This window comes from Clytia hemisphaerica, unplaced genomic scaffold (genome assembly GCF_902728285.1).
Source record: "Clytia hemisphaerica strain Z4C2 unplaced genomic scaffold, Clytia hemisphaerica genome assembly, whole genome shotgun sequence".
Classification (NCBI taxonomy): domain Eukaryota; kingdom Metazoa; phylum Cnidaria; class Hydrozoa; order Leptothecata; family Clytiidae; genus Clytia; species Clytia hemisphaerica.
In genome coordinates, this window is record NW_027103890.1 from 1,102,737 (window position 1) to 1,121,033 (window position 18,297).

Below are 18,297 nucleotides of genomic sequence, written 5' to 3' on the forward strand. Positions count from 1 at the left end.
GTGTCCAAATATATTTACAAGCTGTCTAGAAAATTCAATTCTGAAAGAATTTAGTCTTTAGTAAATAATATGTACCACTATAAAAGCCTGTCAAACCATTTTTACCCATTGGACAAACTAATTCTTTGGATGGATAACCTGCCTCTTAAGTCGTATCAAGGCTGAGAATTTTCATAAGATTTAGTATCGGAGATTCATGTATCAAAGAACAGAAAATCATTCCAAATGATAGAAATACCATGAAATCTCTGGAAAGCCAATAAAATCTTAAGAACTGAATTTAGTCAAGATGTAAACAATACTACTCTTAAACTTAGCCATAAAAACAGGGGGTTCACATCCCCATTGTATTCAACTCCTTCATTTTATTACCTATAAAACAATTAGCACCTTCTTAGTAGGGTGTATTTTGTGGGAGATTTTTTATTGTGTAAGTGTTTCTTTTCAGGGATTTGTCATTCAGCAAGTGAAGGTTATGAAGTTTAACCGATGCAACTAACCCAGCTAAGACTGTAAACAAGCGAATTTAGAATTGCTAGGAAGGTTTAAATAGTTGGAAGGGTTCAGAGCCGAAGACAACAATATTCTACTCCCATTTTGATAATTCATTACGAGCAACAGTGTTTCTAGACGATATTTCGAGCTAGTAGAAACTTTGCCGTTGTTTTTGGCAAAAGTCTTAAAGATCAAATCAGGGGATTATCATATTAGTAAAAGAAAAACAGCAGCTTGAAAATCAATACACGTTTTTTTTTTATAAGAACAAACTATATAAGAACATAAGGCTTCGAGGCCCAAAAATTTAAGAACATTCTAAGAACATACTAAGGCTTTGGAGACTTAAAAACATGCAATTTCTTAAGAAATTACATCAAAATGCTCAAAAAATGCTGAAAATAAGAACATTTTAAGAACATTTTTAGGCTTCAAATCCAAAAAACTAAGAACATCCGAAGGCTTCGAAAATTTTTGACGTTCTTATAAAAAAAAAACGTGTAAAGCCATCTGGTCCAAGTAATCATATAGGTGTAACATGATTCTAAATTGCCCTACTAATTTGAAATATGCTAAGATTTTTAAGGAGATTAATAATTTTTCATTAAATCAAAAAGAGTTAAACCAAAAAGGCATTCATGGTAATGTTCCACTTGTTGATACCTAGGTAAAAAGAAAGGGAAGTTTAATAAGAGTACGCACTTTTTATAAGAACATCCGAAATTTCTGAAGCCTTTAGATGTTATAAACTTTTTGATTTTTAAGCTTAAAAAAATGTCTTTAACTCTTTGAATTAATTTTTGTACTTAATTGTTCTTATTTTCACAATTTGAGTATTTTTGTGCCATTTCCTTAGTCTAGCAAGCTAGACGACTAATTTATACATAGTAGAAATAAAGCAAAAAGTAATGAATGGAACAATTTTAGTCGTCTAGAAACCTTTGTGCACTAACTCCAAACAAAAGAAAAGTGTCAATATTGCAATTTTAATTTTTTCCTGCTCAAAATAATTCTGGAGAAAAAAAATATGTGTGGATTTGTGTATTGAAAGTTTTTCATTTGAGTTGATTTCGTTTTGAGAGTTTGTTGTTGCTTGATAAATTGTTTTCTCGCTACGCAAGTTTCTGCGTAGCTAGCCCCTGTATCTATAAGGCTGGAACACCGGATTCTTCCAGTCGTTTATATAAACTAAATCCCGTATTATTATTATTAGTATTGATATTATTAGTATTACACGCATTATAAACGACTCCAGTCTACCATTTCCTTAGAAATCCGAATGTTTTGCAGTTCACAAAGACGCTCTTAAACTTGTTCTTTAGCATTTAGCCATCAAATTTAGCCATATGTTCTTATATAGTTTGTTCTTATAAAAACGTGTATGAAACCAGTAAAATCATATCCTCTTCTTCCCTTGTTTTGGTTAGGAAATCAGTTATTTCTCATTCTAAGAGATTTGCCCATCCGTATGCAGGTGGTTAAGCTCTCTTAACATCCTATTTCGAAAGAAGGTCGTACATATAACGTACATATAACGTCTTTTAAACATTCTCATTTCCTTATTTTCAAAAAAATCAAGGCGTAAATTAATGGATTATTTTCAAATTAATTTTTAATATCTCAATGCAAAATTAGTTACTTGTTTTTTAATTCAAATTCCCAAAATTTGTTTTTCACCATCACTTAAGAGGCTAATACAAAAACCTTTCTCAAAGAGACAAGCGACTATTATTGTTCGATTTTCGAAATGAATTAACCCTCAAACCATATTGGTGCTAAAATCAAAGTGATGCAAATTTCTTTTCTCTCACTTTTTAATCGTATTTTCGAAGAAAAAGACAATAAAAGAGCCGAAAAGATATAAAGTGGAAAAAATATCCCTAAAATAATGAAAATTTCAAAAAAGAATTATCTGGGCTGGGTCTTGTTGATAACTGGATGTGTTTTCTATGTTGCAGCTACCAGGCAATAATCAGGATAATTTCCGAAAGATTTCTTTCAAATGACGTCGAAGAATAAATTTCCCACGATGAGCCCACAAATTGGCTGACGTGAGAATTTAAGCCAAAACTCTTATATTTCAACATCAAATTATTATATCGAATTTAGACTTAAAATATTTATAATATCTTTTCATCTAATTTTCTTGTGTTTCTATTTTTATAATTTGATTTGTGGATTTGCAATAGAAAACCTTCGCTGTTACCCTCGAAACCTGTGGAGAAATAAGAGTATACGGAAATCCTACCATTATTGAATTTTTGATACAAATTTTTTGTCTTTACGTAGGGATGTGGGACCTAATGTTTTCTTTATAAGCCCATGCCACGTCTGAATGAAAGAGCTTTTTCTCTGTGGAAAGTTTTAAACATCGTATTTGAAAGAGAGTTCTCACAAGAGATGATTCATTTGTTGGCGTTATCTTTAAGAATTATATACGACAGAAACATTGTCTCGTTTTGAGGTACTGAGCGTAATGTAATGAGTCAGGTCCGGCGTCAGGCCCGGCGGAAGTTGGGAGACTGGGAAGACTTCACTTTTGAAGAAATGAGAATTTTTTCTCAAATTCCTAAAATTCCAAATTCTATCTCATTTTGAGCCTTCTGTCTCCCTACTTTAACTGTTGTACCACCGGGCCTGTTGTTTATTTCATGCAGCAACAAAGGCTATTAAAGTATTTAACGCGCTACTTTTTATTTGAAAAATAAGCTCCAGTTTTTTGGCAACTCATCATCGCTGCTATTTAAGCTAGATATTAACAGGTTTTATTGACAAAGTTTTTGGTTGATTTTATCATGCGAAGTTTCTTGGTTCTGAGACCTCCTTACCTACATGTTTATTTTTATTTAACTGACAGGTGGCTTTCTTACCTTATTTCAAATAAGCAAACCAAAAACTCAACTATAATACTTCTTTTCGCGCAATGAAGGATCAGGGTAAAGCCAAAAATGCAGTTGTAGAACGATAAACTCGGTATACAATATTCAACCTAACATTCTACCGACTGGTAGTATGACAATCTCAATCATAAACTTGCACCGCAATGGACTGTCTTCCAATTCCAATCATTTGCAGGCAGGGTGTTAGGGAAGCATGTTGATAGACTCTCTTCTTTAACTGAAGGTTAAGGGTGTTTACCAAACGGCAAACCTTGGGAGTGGGATCGATCAATCATTCATGAAAAAAGAAAAGTTCGCATGGTTGTATTAGCCCGTATTAACCGAACGCCCACGGGCGATTTGTGTGTCTTGCTGTGTTCTTTTCCGCGAAGAAGTCTGTACTTATGTTATTTAACGAGATTATATTTTCAATTTTTATAAATAGAAAAACAAGGAAAAATAAACATAATGAAAATTACTGCAATTCTCTTGGTGTTGATGGTGGCAGTGATTTGTTTGGTGGAATCACGCCCTGCATCTGACGAATATTCGTGCACTACAGGCGCTTATTTCTCAATTTTTGGATGTAAAAGAGAAGTTCTTCAAAAAGGAGTTGTAAGTTTCTCCTTTTGTTGATTTGCTATTTAAACTTTCACCCAATGTATCGGAAATCCAGTAAAAAAAATCACCTACTGGTGGAAACTAAAGGATTTGAATGTCGACCCTGCCGGAAGACCTTTCTTTGAATATTCTTTAGATGAGGTCACGAGGCTTCTGATCTCCGAAATACTAAAGAATTTCGCATCTTTGCTTGTGAAATTCCGTAAGTCATTCTGATAACAATTTCGTAATTCCATTGGTCTCTAGCTTTGAAATTTTGTTACAATTCCCCCCTACATGTCACAGGGGTCTAACAGGAAATAATTTCATAATTTCATTAATTTCAGCCCCTCGGGGAAAATTGACATTCATGAAAAAAGTAATTCTGTGACGAAGGGAAGTTAGGCGATTGGGGTCACCCTTTAGTTATTGAGGGGACCTCTCAGATCACTTATCTGTTCCTTCGATCAGGGTATCCCTTATTGGGGATAAGTCTATGGACACGTAGTAAAGGTACGCTAATAAATTTCAATCAACATCAATTCTGTTTCTTCAATTAAGCAATAAATATCAAATAAGCGTAACATAAATAACGTCAAATAACTTAGTAACTCTGGCGTGTAATTAACGATAGTCTCTGTTCAAGTCCTTCTCCTTCAAGTTCTCCTTTTCAAGTCCCTGAAGTCCTTCTCCTTTAAGTTCTCCTTTTCAAGTCCCTGAAGTCCTTCTCCTTTAAGTTCTCCTTTTCAAGTCTCTTCCCATCCGAGCTCTCCTTTCCAGGTCTTCTTCCTTCGAGCTCTTTCTTCCCAGTCCCTGATTTCTTTCCTTTTCTCACTCATAATCTCTCGCCCTATTCAGAGGTCTGAGCTCGAGGGCCTGAGCCCCACTCTATTGATGTCTATTCATTTTTCAGTTCATTAACATCGTGTTGGCTCAGTCCCAATCTCTGCTTGCATTATTCATCAATGATTAGTTTACTAGCTTCACATCTCCGACGTTCGACAAGTGACGTCCTCGTCACTTCAAAAAAAATTTGGGACCGTGGTTTCGCTTACTTCTTTCTTTCAGGAATCATTAACTTTTTAATGCTTTTGCTTTCGTGCTGATGTTTTGGTGCAATTAAGTGCTCAATTGTGCGGTTGTTTACTTATCGAGTTTTCATAACCGTTTTAATGGTTTATTCTTCTCTGGATTTTAGTTAGTACACTGATATGACTTCACTTCCTCATTGTTTGACAAGTGACGTTTTCGTCACTAAATTAAAACATTACATGATCGGTGTATTTTGGACTGCATGTCAAGTTTTCATCTTCGCAGGCCTTCAAGTTGTTTTCATCTTTGATGTCGGTCCTTTATATATCAAATTTTACGTATAATTAACAATTTCTAATGCTGAAATATTTTATTTGAAAATAACTAAATTACAAATTATCGTCTGATTCATAAATATTACATAAACTCAATTTATTCTCTTAAAAATTTCATAAAACCAATAAACTATTTGTCCAATTTCAGTTTCTCTTTTAACATTTCAGTCTTTAGGTAATTGTTAGTTTCATTCGGTAAACAAATCTGCATTCTATTCGACATCTCTAAATTTATTCAACAATTTCTCTGCGCTAAATTTTGTCTTGATTGTAGTGGGTTAACTGTCCTTCTCAATGTACGCAATTTTGACTCGATATAACACTTCTTTTTTTTTTGGTTTGGTGCTCTGTGCAGTTCTTTAAATATTCGTGTTTCATTAAATATCAACTTTATCAAGCATGGTTAAGTATTGAGTACTTAACACAATGAACGAAGTTTATTTTTGTTTCTTGGATAAATTTGTTGTTTTTCAGAAATTCTTTTCTTGTACTCGTAGATCTTTCGGTTGTGCCATTGGTTTTTCTGGTCGTATATTTTATCATCGTTGAGAATTATTTCACTGATTTCTGGTTGCTGCTCGCTTTCCTCTTGGTATTGTATTGTAAGATTTATCAACGATATGATATTCATAATCAGGATGTACAACGTTGGTAAGATTATTTTCAGTAGCAGACTCAGTTGTATCTTGTTTCTGCTTCGATTTATCTGGTATTTTCGGCATTTCAGTTGAAACCTCATACATTCTGTCGACTGTTTTGTGGATATTTGAACACTCTCGTATGATTTCGGAATATTCTTCGGGTGTTCAATATTCTTGGACGGCTCTTGAACACTACAACATGGATTTTTAATACTCTCGGTTGGCTTCTTCATAATATCGGACGGTTTTTCAACAACTTCGGACGGCTCTTTGACAATTTCGAACGGCTTTTTGACAATTTCGGCTGAATTTTTAACAATCTCGGACGGCTTTTTGACAATTTCGGATGAATTTTTAACAATCTCGGACGGCTTTTTGACAATGTCGGATGACTTTTTAACAATTATAGACGGCTTTTTGACAATCTCGGACGGCTTTTTAACAATCTTGGACGGCTTTACAATATTCTCGGACTGGTTTATTCTGGAAGACTTTTCAACATTCTTGGACAGTGTTTTCTTAATTTCTGACAAATGCTGTGAATTATTTGGTGGCTGATGGATAACCTTGGAGGGGGTTTGAATAATTTTAGATGAATGTTGAATCATTTCTTGCGACTTCTTTAGCGGAAGATGGCATGTCTTTGGAGACAGGTTTGTAATCTTTGACAACGGGTGAAGTTTCGACGGTTCATAAACAATTTCGCTTGGTGAATGAAACTTCGGTGGTTGTTGATATGTTATACGTGGTCGTCGAATAATTTTTGGTGGTCGGTAATGAACTCTCGGTGGTGAGTGAACTTCGATAATGATAGGTGGCGGTTGAAGCTTTGGTGGTTGTATAAATGTCTTGCGTGGTTGGCGAATAATTGTCGGTGATCGGTAGATAATATTCGGTTGTGGGTAAATTTTTGAGGATTCTCGAGGTTTCTGATCTCTTACCAGCGTTCGCGTTGAAGTGTCGCGACGTCCATCTAAGGAGATTCTTCTATTTTGTTGAGGAGGTCTGTTCCGTTGTCGCTTGAGATTCTTGATTTTGGCTTGCATTCTTTCGATCGCTCTCATTCCGTCTGTTGTTGATGCAATCTTTGGTTGGTCAAGCGTATTGATTGTTTGAGGCATTATCATTCGTAACTTTTGTTCGATCACCTCGGATACTTGTTCATCGAGATCTCTTTCACCGGCGTACTCATTTAATGACAGTCGTCTTGGTGTTGCACCGGAAGATTGGACAGTACACGCGCCAGCTGCTAATTTGTCAATCTTTTCGTTCAGCTCTTTGAACAGTTTGGCGGAGTTCACATTGTAATTCGGCTTGATCGCGTTTTCTAATCTGATGTAAGCCACTGCTTCATTGAAGGTTTTGAATCTCTTTAAAATGATTGATATTCGTAAATCCTCATTCAGTCCGGCGATGAGTGAGTCCAATTTCTGCTCATTGCTGTAATTTAATTGATACACTAGCTCTTCGAGTTTTTCAAGGTAGACATCTAGTGATGAACATTCCTCTTGTTTGAGGTTGACTAGTTCAGCTTTCTTTAACATTCTGATATCGGACGACCAGAAGTAGTTCAGCAACATCTCTTTTATCAGTTTGTATGAAGGCTTCACGTCTGCTGGTAGCGCTCTGTAATAGTGCATCGCGTGACCTTGTAAGCCATATGCTGTTAGCACGTTCAAACGTTCTTTGGAGCTCCACTTGCCAATGGTTGCTATGCTCTCGAAACGTTCGAAATAGCTTTTGATATTTTCATTACTGGTTCCATTGAATTGTGGTATATCGTCCAAAGTCATTTGGATTACGTTCATCTTGAAGATGCTCGTCATTGCTTGCTTGTTTTCGCTTTCATCGACACTGTCGTTTTAGCGAGTTGCATGTTGAATGATTTATAAGTAGTCGAAATGTGTTACCTCTAGATGCTGTATTCCTCTTGCCTAGTTTCCTTTACTTATTTATCTTTCGATTCAAAACACAAAATTGAAATCAAAATTTACTGCACAATGTTAGGTATTATTTTACTTGAATCAATTGTAACCAATGCTTGGATCAATTGTAACCAATGCTTGGTTACGGCAAAGGTTCACTGCGTTCAAGTTTGTTGAATAATTGATACCGAGAGTTTGACGTTAAACTTCTCTTCTCGTTGAACTTTAAATAATTGATTTTGTGTAAAACTCTCGTTTTGATAGTTTTTAATACTTTCTGATGTAAAATTACTTTTGTCCTTTTCAAAATAACGTGTCCTTAATCGCGAAATCAACCAAACTACCAATCAACAATAGTTCAGTTTCTATGTAATTAAGTAGTATTCTACTACAATCTCTTACTGTTCTCGTTCTTTGGTGTAATGTAGCTTCCTCCTTTTGGATCTTTGATTCTTGCGAAGCGAGTTCTTCTGGTTCACCTTCAGTGTGACGAAGGGAAGTTAGATCTTTCTTCAATTAAGCAATAAATATCAAATAAGCGTAACATAAATAACGTCAAATAACTTAGTAACTCTGGCGTGTAATTAACGATAGTCTCTGTTCAAGTCCTTCTCCTTCAAGTTCTCCTTTTCAAGTCCCTGAAGTCCTTCTCCTTTAAGTTCTCCTTTTCAAGTCCCTGAAGTCCTTCTCCTTTAAGTTCTCCTTTTCAAGTCTCTTCCCATCCGAGCTCTCCTTTCCAGGTCTTCTTCCTTCGAGCTCTTTCTTCCCAGTCCCTGATTTCTTTCCTTTTCTCACTCATAATCTCTCGCCCTATTCAGAGGTCTGAGCTCGAGGGCCTGAGCCCCACTCTATTGATGTCTATTCATTTTTCAGTTCATTAACATCGTGTTGGCTCAGTCCCAATCTCTGCTTGCATTATTCATCAATGATTAGTTTACTAGCTTCACAATTCCATTATTTTATTTTTCCAGGTTGATGGCTATGACACGCTGGTCAAACAGTTGAGTGAAGCTGTCAAAAGAAATTACAACAAACTTTTTCAATCGAAATCTTCCAACGATGTATACCAACCAAGCGATATGGAAATACTGCTAGAGGATCGAAAATAACCTTTCAACAAACTTAATTAACAAAAATTTCGTAGAAATCATTGTTTGATTATGTTATTTTTTACATTTTTGAAATTACAATTTCCATCAGTACTGAAAAGTTTCAGGGCTTTTTGACAACTAACTTCGAATGTGACTTTAGGTTAGATTCGGCCAAATTTTTGGGTTTGTTAGAAAGTTTTTCAGCATGTAAATTTTCTAATTGGGTCTTAATAATACCTATCGCTAGAAGAATCTTCCGAAAATTCCGGACAAAAATGAAAGAGTTACTTCAGAAGTTACGTCAGTTTTACGTTAATACCTCAAAGTTGTACTCCGATGCCCTAAGTTGGCCTTTGAAGTTAAATCTATATTAATGACACGATTATTGAAATATTATCCTACAAAATGACACAAAAAGATACACTGGGTCACAAATACATAAAGATATTTCTATTTAATTTTCAAACTGTACAGGTTTCTTTAAGCTAATAAAAAGTTTAAATTTCAACACTTGTCAGCCATTTCTTAGATCCGTTGATACCACTAATATATCGTGTACCTTACTTCAACGATGTCTTGTAAATGTGATGATATTTCCAATCTACGATAGGAATAGTGAGCCATCCCAGGATAAAATTCCCGTCATACTATTTCTTCTCTTCGTATTACCATATGGTATTGCTTTTTATAAAACTTATGTTCAGTTTGTTAGTTTGTTTTTCATAATCCTGTTAGCATTCAACAAAGGTTTCAACACGTGAATCAGTTAACTCAAAACGTGGTGCAAGTGGCTCTGGATACGAGATTGACTTTCCATATGTAGAAATTTACAGCCCTTTTAATTTGCGGTATTGTGTTTTATTCACAAAATTAAAAAGTTTAGATCGGATACTCGGGTGAGTTAAGGCATGTCCCAAATATATTTTGCGTGACGCGCATCACGGTTTTTCAAGAATGACGTCATTTAAATTGTCTTTTTGACGTGTTTTTTCGATGTATTTTATAACGTCAAAATCAGTTTTTGATCGATATCTTCAGATTGACTTAATGTAAATTTTTAACCCAGCTCTTTTCGAAATCTTCTCGTTGATACGATTGTTTTGAGCTATATATGAGAGTTAAAGAATAATGGGAAGTGGTGCGCGTCACGCAAAATATATTTGGGACATGCCTTAACTCACCCGAGTAAAACTAGCCCCTAAAACAGATACAGTTTTCATCAAAGAGGACATATGTTTTTATATTCTCTTTGCTCTCGTCGATTCTTTGACCCACTACACTGAATGAATTTGGACTTTAAGTCATCACCGTGAGATGGTGGTATGAGATTTATGCAACTCGTCGGCTTGAGTGATTGAATGACCGCACGTTGACGTCATCAGTCTGAAAGTTCACGTGAGGTCTACACAGACACTCTTATATACATCGAGAGGTTTACTTTTGAAGGGATTAATTCTTACGTCTTTATAACATCTTTTGAATGTTCAATACAGTCTCTCAAGAGATGAGACAAAAATAAAATAGAAAACCCTACACTTGTCTGTGGCCTGAGTACCGTCTTATTTACACCTGAGCCTTTTTTCTCTGAGAATTTTTACTTTCCCGTGTTTTTGTTGTCTTGTTACCTCAGTGATGCGCTGAACACAAAAAGATTCTTCTTTGTGTCGTCTGATTTTAAATGCGTTGCATTCATCGATAACATGGTGGAACAGAACAATCGACCCTCCAAAAGTGAATACTTCGTCGCACCGACCAGTGACTTCAAAAGAATGCCTTAGTCATTTGTTTTCACTATTTTTAAAAACAATTTCATCTTCTGGTTGTTTCACATAAGCACGATATTGATGTTAAGCAGACTATTAAAAAGCAGATACTGTAGCATGTTATATTTTGAATTAGACTCCTCTGTGTCACAGACCCGTCGGGACCCCACTGGAAAATTCGGAAAACATTTCGTCCACCCTGGAATTTCAGCCCCACTGGGCATTTGACTTTGATTTCATCCCCATTCGAGATCCAATGTTGAAAAATTGCACTCCAGCACCATCCCCACTGGATTTTTTAACCTTGGAACAATAAAATTTCTATCCCCATTGAGATTTCAATAGGAATTTTTATCCTCACTGAGGAAAAAGTTCCACCGGGGCTATGAGACAGGGGTGTAATTAGAGTGGTTCTCGAAGTCCACAGCCAATTATCGCACCGTAGACAGTATAGTAAATGTGGAGTATTTGGGTTACAGTACACAAGGTAGTGGGTTCAATTTCTGGCTGAGTCATACTCAGACTTGATGAAAAGGTATTGATGCCTCTCTGCTGTATGCTAAGTGATTAAGAATAAGGCTCAAGAGGGTAAGTGGAGTCTGAATCGCAGACCTCTACAAAACCACAGTAGGTAGAAAAGGAGAGTTTAAACACAATGGGTATTGTTTAACATGAATAGAAACACAATGGGTATTGTTAACATGAATAGAAATGAATGGGTATTATTAACATGAATAGGAGAGTTTGAACACAATGGGTATTGTTAACATGAGCAGAAATGAATAGGCATTGTGTTAGAGCAGAAATGAATAGGCATTGTGTTAGAGCAGAAATGAATAGGCATTGTGTTAGAGCAGAAATGAATAGGTATTGTGTTAGAGCAGAAATGAATAGGCATTGTGTTAGAGCAGAAATGAATAGGCATTGTGTTAGAGAAGAAATGAATAAGCATTGTGTTAGAGATGAAATGAATAGGCATTGTGTTTACTTTCAATCATTAAATTTTAAAACGACAAGGCATGAGAAGAGCTGAAAATGAATAAGCATTGTTTTCCACTTTTTAAAGTAAATCAAGATATAATTTTTGTGCTTCGATTAAAACACAACCTATAAAAGGAGGTTTGTAGGGGTTCGAAATACCGTTTTCCCGTCAAAATTTTTGCTAAATCCTGGAATCTCGAAAATTGAAAAAAATAATAACACCGTCACACCGGTTTGTACAGGTTCAAATACCGGCATAGTGACAAAAAATAAGGCCAAATACCGTCACCGTCTGATTTTAAAATACCGCTTTCCCGTCTTTTTTTCGTCAAATCCCGTAATACCGTACTAAAAAAGAGCCAATCCCGTCACACCGTAAAAGTACAAACCCTGCAGATAAAAGGATGAACATTGCTCATGTTTTTTTCTCAGTTTTTACCTTTTCAAAGTTGGAGAGCTGTTAAAGGAATAAACAAAATGGCGACTTTTAAAGAAGATACTTCAAGCACCAATGCTATGAACAACATTGGCGATATAAGGCATCGTCGCCCAGCGATTTCAGTTAATGATGTGAATTGGAAGAAAAAATCCAAGGGATTATATAATCTCAAATGAGGATTAGTTGATCCCAAAGAGGGATTAGGTAATCTAATAATAGGATTCAGTAATCTCTAAAAGATTTACTTGAATCAGAGGTAATTACAAAGATGGATTAGGAAATCTTATAATAGGGGTTATGTGATCTAAGATAAGGATTAGCTTGAATTAGGTAAACCCAAACAGAGATTAGGTAATCCCACAGAGATTAAGTGAAGGATTAGGTAATCTTAAACAGGGATTAGGTGATCTCCAAAACATATTAACACGGATTCAGTATAATCCCAATTAAAGATTAGGTAATCTTAAACATGGATTAGGTGATCTCAAAAAGGATTGCCTTAGATTATTAGATGATCCCAAAAGGGATTAGGGTAATCTTTAATAGGGATTAATCTTTAATAGGGATTAGGTAATCCCAAACAAAATTAGGTGATAGTCCCAAAATGATTAATAAAACAGACTAGGAATGTAGAATAAGAAACAAGCTAGCTTAGTCCCCACAATCAATTGTAAAGAAAAGAAAAAAAAAGACATGTGCGTACTCAATTAAAGAAGAAGAATCCAAGATCCTATAGAGAAACCCGATATCGGATTCCTCTTGCATTGGTCTATAAATTGGCAAGAAAAGATTCCATTTCTTCATAATGTTTAAAACCAATGGCGACGATGTATGAATGTGACGATTGCGAAAAGACCTTTTCCACAAAAAGCAATTACAATCGCCATGCTGCAAAAGCCCACCCTGAAGAATCTGAAGAGGAAGAAAATGAGGATTATTCAGACAGCGAGTCAATGTCCGATGATGAAGATTCTGATGACAGTGAACAATCTCAAGGTGATGAAGAAACGATAAATATCTGGGAGATCATGTTCAACGAATGCGAAGAGACTGGTTATCAATTATGAAATTTTATAAATACAAGGTCCTTTTTTCCGGGCAATGAAAAAGAATATAGCTCATAAAGCCATCATGCAAACTTTGCAAAGAGTTAGAGACGAAGAAGATATGGACTTTGAGGAAGCATTGGATTTTGCCATTGAAAAACGTCGGTCTTTGATTCAACGACAGATAATTCAATTTTCAAATGATGAAATGGAAGAATGAAACGAATTGATCTCTATAATGGACACTTGTATTTTCATTAAAGCTCTGAATATATTGCTCTCTGATTAGATTACTTGTATATATTTCTTTTTATTCTTTGGGTCAATCATTTTCACCGAGGTCAAGCATTTAGCGTAAGGTCGGGTATGAAAATCATGATAATATATAGATGCTTTAAGTTTCAGCTACGTTGTTTAAGAATAAAAATAACAGGGCAAGGATGTTAGCACGAACAAAAAGCTAGAAGAAATGTATAAATATAAATAAAATGGAGTATTGTAATAACAAAATGACCAAGGCATCAGTAAGTGTGATTAAAGAAAACAATGATGTCTTATTTTTAACTATAAAGAATGGATTTGGTAGCGGTCGCTTTTTGAAAGTCTTTAATGTATTTTTTGAAATTATTTGAGGCTCATTCAAGTGTTGCGTCACTTTATTTTACTCATCATTTTGGTGGGACTATCACCTAATTTTTGTTTGGGATTATCTAATACTGAATCCGTGTTAATATGTTTTGGAGATCACCTAATCCCTGTTTAAGACTACCTAATCCTTCACTTAATCTCTCTTTGGGGTTACCTAATCTCTGTTTGGGTTTACCTGATTCAAGTAAATCTTTTAGAGATTACCGAATCCCTCTTTGAGACCAACTAATACTCATTTTTTCTTCCAATTCACATCATTAACTGAAATCGCTGGACGAGGAACGCCTCCGGCGTTTCCACATTTGATAAACCGCAGACTGAAATCGAAAGAAATCCTGTTCAACTACATTCATTATTCTCGAAAGTTTGCGGTGGATATGTCATTTATTTTGCTACTCAATTGTGTCGTGGTAAAAGATTGTCTGACATTGTAAAAAAATTTGATAGAACCGACTTTTTCGCAAATGATCAAAAGATAGGACACTTTTTGTTAAAATATTTCCCAGGACATGGTAGTTTTTAGCAGTAAATGTTCAATTTATTGTATACGCTCATTTATTAATTTCGCTTAGCGAAAGTATTACGATAGCCTTTCGCGGTGGCGGCGGCGGCGGTGTCCTCGGAAAAAAAATTAGAAAACGAAAGTACTCGATACTGTGGATGAACTCACTAAATTTAATTTGTTTTTCTACCTTTCCTCGGTCACACTCACCAAGTATAAATATTGTGGTCGTTTTTTTTTCAAAAAGAAAAATAATAAATACAAAACGTACAATTTTGAAACAATTCAAATATCATTAATATTATTTGCTCATCTTCATTGTACTTTAAACAAATACTTTATTCTTTTATTATTTTTCTTATGAATGTTCTACTTGACATGCGTAAATGAAAAACAGAGAGTGGTTATTATGCGTTTAAAATAAAGAGGATTTGGTTGAGAAGCGTAGTCTAATAAATGATTGAGACAATATACCTTTCGGATATTAGTTCATACAGAGTAAACAAAGGATGGTATAAAATGCGGGAACAGTTTATTTTATAATATAGGCCTTATAAGACCTTATAAGAATCTAATCAATAACTCTTGAAACACGGTGATATACCTTTCGGTAATTAGTTCTTACAAAGTAAACAAGGGACAGTGCACAATATGAGAATGTTTATTTTTCTTATAAGCATTTACTTTATAAGAATCTAATAAATAACTCTTGATAGACAGCCATATATCTTTCGGTAACTAGTTTTTACAAAGTAAACAAGGGATGACGCACAATTTGAGAATATTTATTTTTCTTATAAGCATATACTTTATAAGAATCAAGTCAATAACTCTTGATAGACAGCCATATACCCTTCGGTAATTAGTTCTTACAAAGTAAACAAGGGAATGGCACAATATGTGCATATTTATTTTTCTTATAAGCATATACTTTATAAAAATCAAATCAATAACTTTTGATAGCTGGGGATATACTTTTAGGTAATTAGTTCTAACAAGGTAGACAGGGGACTACTGGTTGCAGCAGTTTTAATATAGCTAAGCCTGGCTTATTCATCATAAAAAATGACCGTGTCCGAATCATTTCTCATGACTCGACCTAAATCTTTTTTTCTAATCCACCTCGTAATTTTCTTAACAGCTTTTTCAGAGCCAGCATTTTAGCATACTTTTTGCAAATATTTGGCGAAATTTTCGACTTTAAGTCGTCTTGTTTGTATTTATTCTGTTATTCTAAAATAATGTATAAAAAAATTTTCTTTCAAATATTCAAACCAATTTTTATCTCTTGAAAATTGTTCCTTGTTTTGAAGATGTCTCTTAAACTTTGTCGTTGATTGCTTGTTGAATTCCTCGATATCCATTTCATTCCACATGTGTTCAAACAGTTTCATCGTCGTATTGATAATGTTTTCTTTACATAAGACATGATGTTTTGTGCTCCACCTTCTTCTTGGCATCCTTTGCACATTTCTTGACTGCTGTTAAAGCATTGATCATCCTTTCGTGGTTTATTGACAATTCCCATGAGATATTCTTCTCTTTCAATGAAGAACTTTGTTGCTTCTTTTTCCTCATCTACTTTCAAATTTTGATCAATCTCCGATTGTGAGAGTGGTTGTGATCCAGAAGAAAAATCCATAATTTGCAATATTATTTGATTGCGGGTAGTAGTTGTTTTGCGAAGAGTCTTAATACAAAAAGTAGTTTTCAATGAGTTCTATAATATATGCTACTTTTCTTGCGCTACATTATTCATCAGCTTTTATGAAAAAGACCCATACATATTTTAGATTGCGATAGATGTAGTATCAAGAAATAAGTGTGAAAACATACCTATTAACCTTGATAATTTCGAATCCAGTCTGCTAACACTGATCGTCAGGCATTTCAATTATGTCTCATGCTTTACTTTCTTTGGTTCGATGATCGATTCTTCTTCTTCTTCACCACTTGAAAGAACGATCAAATCAAAAATTCTTGAAGAGTTTTCCATTTTAATTTTAGCTTGCCTTAATAAAACTTCAAAACGTATTTAAAAAATTCTTTGAATGTTATCCTTTTTGTTTTGATTTTGATTTCAAAACTATCGCTGCAATTTTTCTTTTTCAGCTTATTCACTCATGCGTAAATATACAACCGAACAAAAAATATAACAACAATCATTACGCTTTCAAATGAATAATTTTTCTTTCTTAATACAAAGAGCTACATCGTGATAAATTCTTTAAAATTTTTGATTGTAAAATCTTCTTTTTCAGTTCATTTACCCAGTGTTTCATCATTTAAAGTTCTTTTTGCTGTTTTATTAATCATCTTGGGACTATCACCTAATTTTGTTTGGGATTACCTAATCCATATTAAGATTACCTAATCCCTCTTTGGGATTATCTAATCTAAGGCAATCCTTTTTGAGATCACCTAAATCCATGTTTAAGATTACCTATCTTTAATTGGGATTATACTGAATCCGTGTTAATATGTTTTGGAGATCACCTAATCCCTGTTTAAGATTACCTAATCCTTCACTTAATCTCTGTTTGGGATTACCTAATCTCTGTTTGGGTTTACCTAATTCAAGCTAATCCTTATCTTAGATCACATAACCCCTATTATAAGATTTCCTAATCCATCTTTGTAATTACCTCTGATTCAAGTAATCTTTTAGAGATTATCTTCCTATTATTTAGATACTCTCCCCCCCCCCCCTTAATTTTTCGAAAATTTTCCACCCAGGACATTCTTATTCCAACCCCCCCCGCTTATTAATTTTTGGGAAAATTTTTGAAAGCCCCCTTTTTTGTCCTAATTCAGCTGTATTAGCCTCCTTTCAAAATTTTCCACCAGACATTTTATTCCAACCCCCCCGCTTATAATTTTGAGATTTTTTCCAACCCCCCCGCTTATTCCAACCCCCCCGGCTATAGGTACCCGAGAGAACCTATCCCTCTTGGGATCAACTAGGGAGCGTCATAAAGTATCTACTAGAGGGGGTGGGGAGGATATTTGAAAATCCAAAAAAAATTTCGCACCCCCCCCCTAAACCCTCGAAAAAAATTTCGAACCCCCCCTCATAAGGCCAATATTTTTCGCACCCCCCCCCCCCATACTAAAAATTTACGCGAAAAAGAATCATCCAGATGCGGTACAAAGAGTATATTTGTTTGTATGACGTTTTTTATGTCAAAATAAGGTAAGGGAGAGAGTTTAGCCCTGTTAAGTTAAAGTAGACAGGGTTAAGACCGAATATCAAGTGGTTTCTCTGAGCTTCTGTAAATGTGGAAAAAAAATACGGCTTATTTCCCAGTAGTGACCTGGCTTATTTCTGGGGTGAAAATATGAAATTGCGCCCCTGGATTTTTTGTCCTTACTTGCGCCCTCCATTATCAAGTGAAAATATTAACTGTAAGAGCAGTATGTTGAAAGTAACGCCCGGAATCTTTGAGTCAAGAAACTTGGAATTTGCTTTTGTAATTTGAAATGTTAAGGTGTTTTGACATTAGCAGAAGATGCTAAGGAGGCGCAACCATGGTTTGCGCGACGGGCGAAAATTCAATTTTTTCACCACCTTTTTAGCTAAAAGACACTTGTTTTGACAAATTTTTTAAGAAGTACTTTTCAAACCACTGATGAGCTGCGAGAGCCACTATCTACTTCCCTCACCTAGCTCAATGTTACAAACCAAAAGGGGAAGGCGATGATGCCCAAATAATGGGAATATGAAATGTACATATATCCAGATAAATTGTTGTTGGCCGCAAGGCCGAAAAATTTTTGAAATCTTCAAACGTAAAACTATGAAATTAGACTTCCTACATTTTCTCTTGAGTTTCCCAAAAAAAATTGGCACCCCCCCTAAACCCTCAAAAAAAATTTGGAACCCTCCCCTAGACCCTCGAAAAAAAATTCGAACCCCCCCC

At 35.0% G+C, this 18,297-nt stretch overlaps 1 long non-coding RNA gene across 1 annotated transcript; it reads left to right on the forward strand.

Moving 5' to 3' along the window:
* Positions 1-3,820: 3,820 nt before the first annotated feature.
* Positions 3,821-9,506, forward strand: LOC136808614 (uncharacterized). The gene is made up of 2 exons (XR_010846906.1): positions 3,821-3,989; positions 8,879-9,506. It is a non-coding gene; the product is annotated as an uncharacterized lncRNA (long non-coding RNA).
* Positions 9,507-18,297: the final 8,791 nt, after the last annotated feature.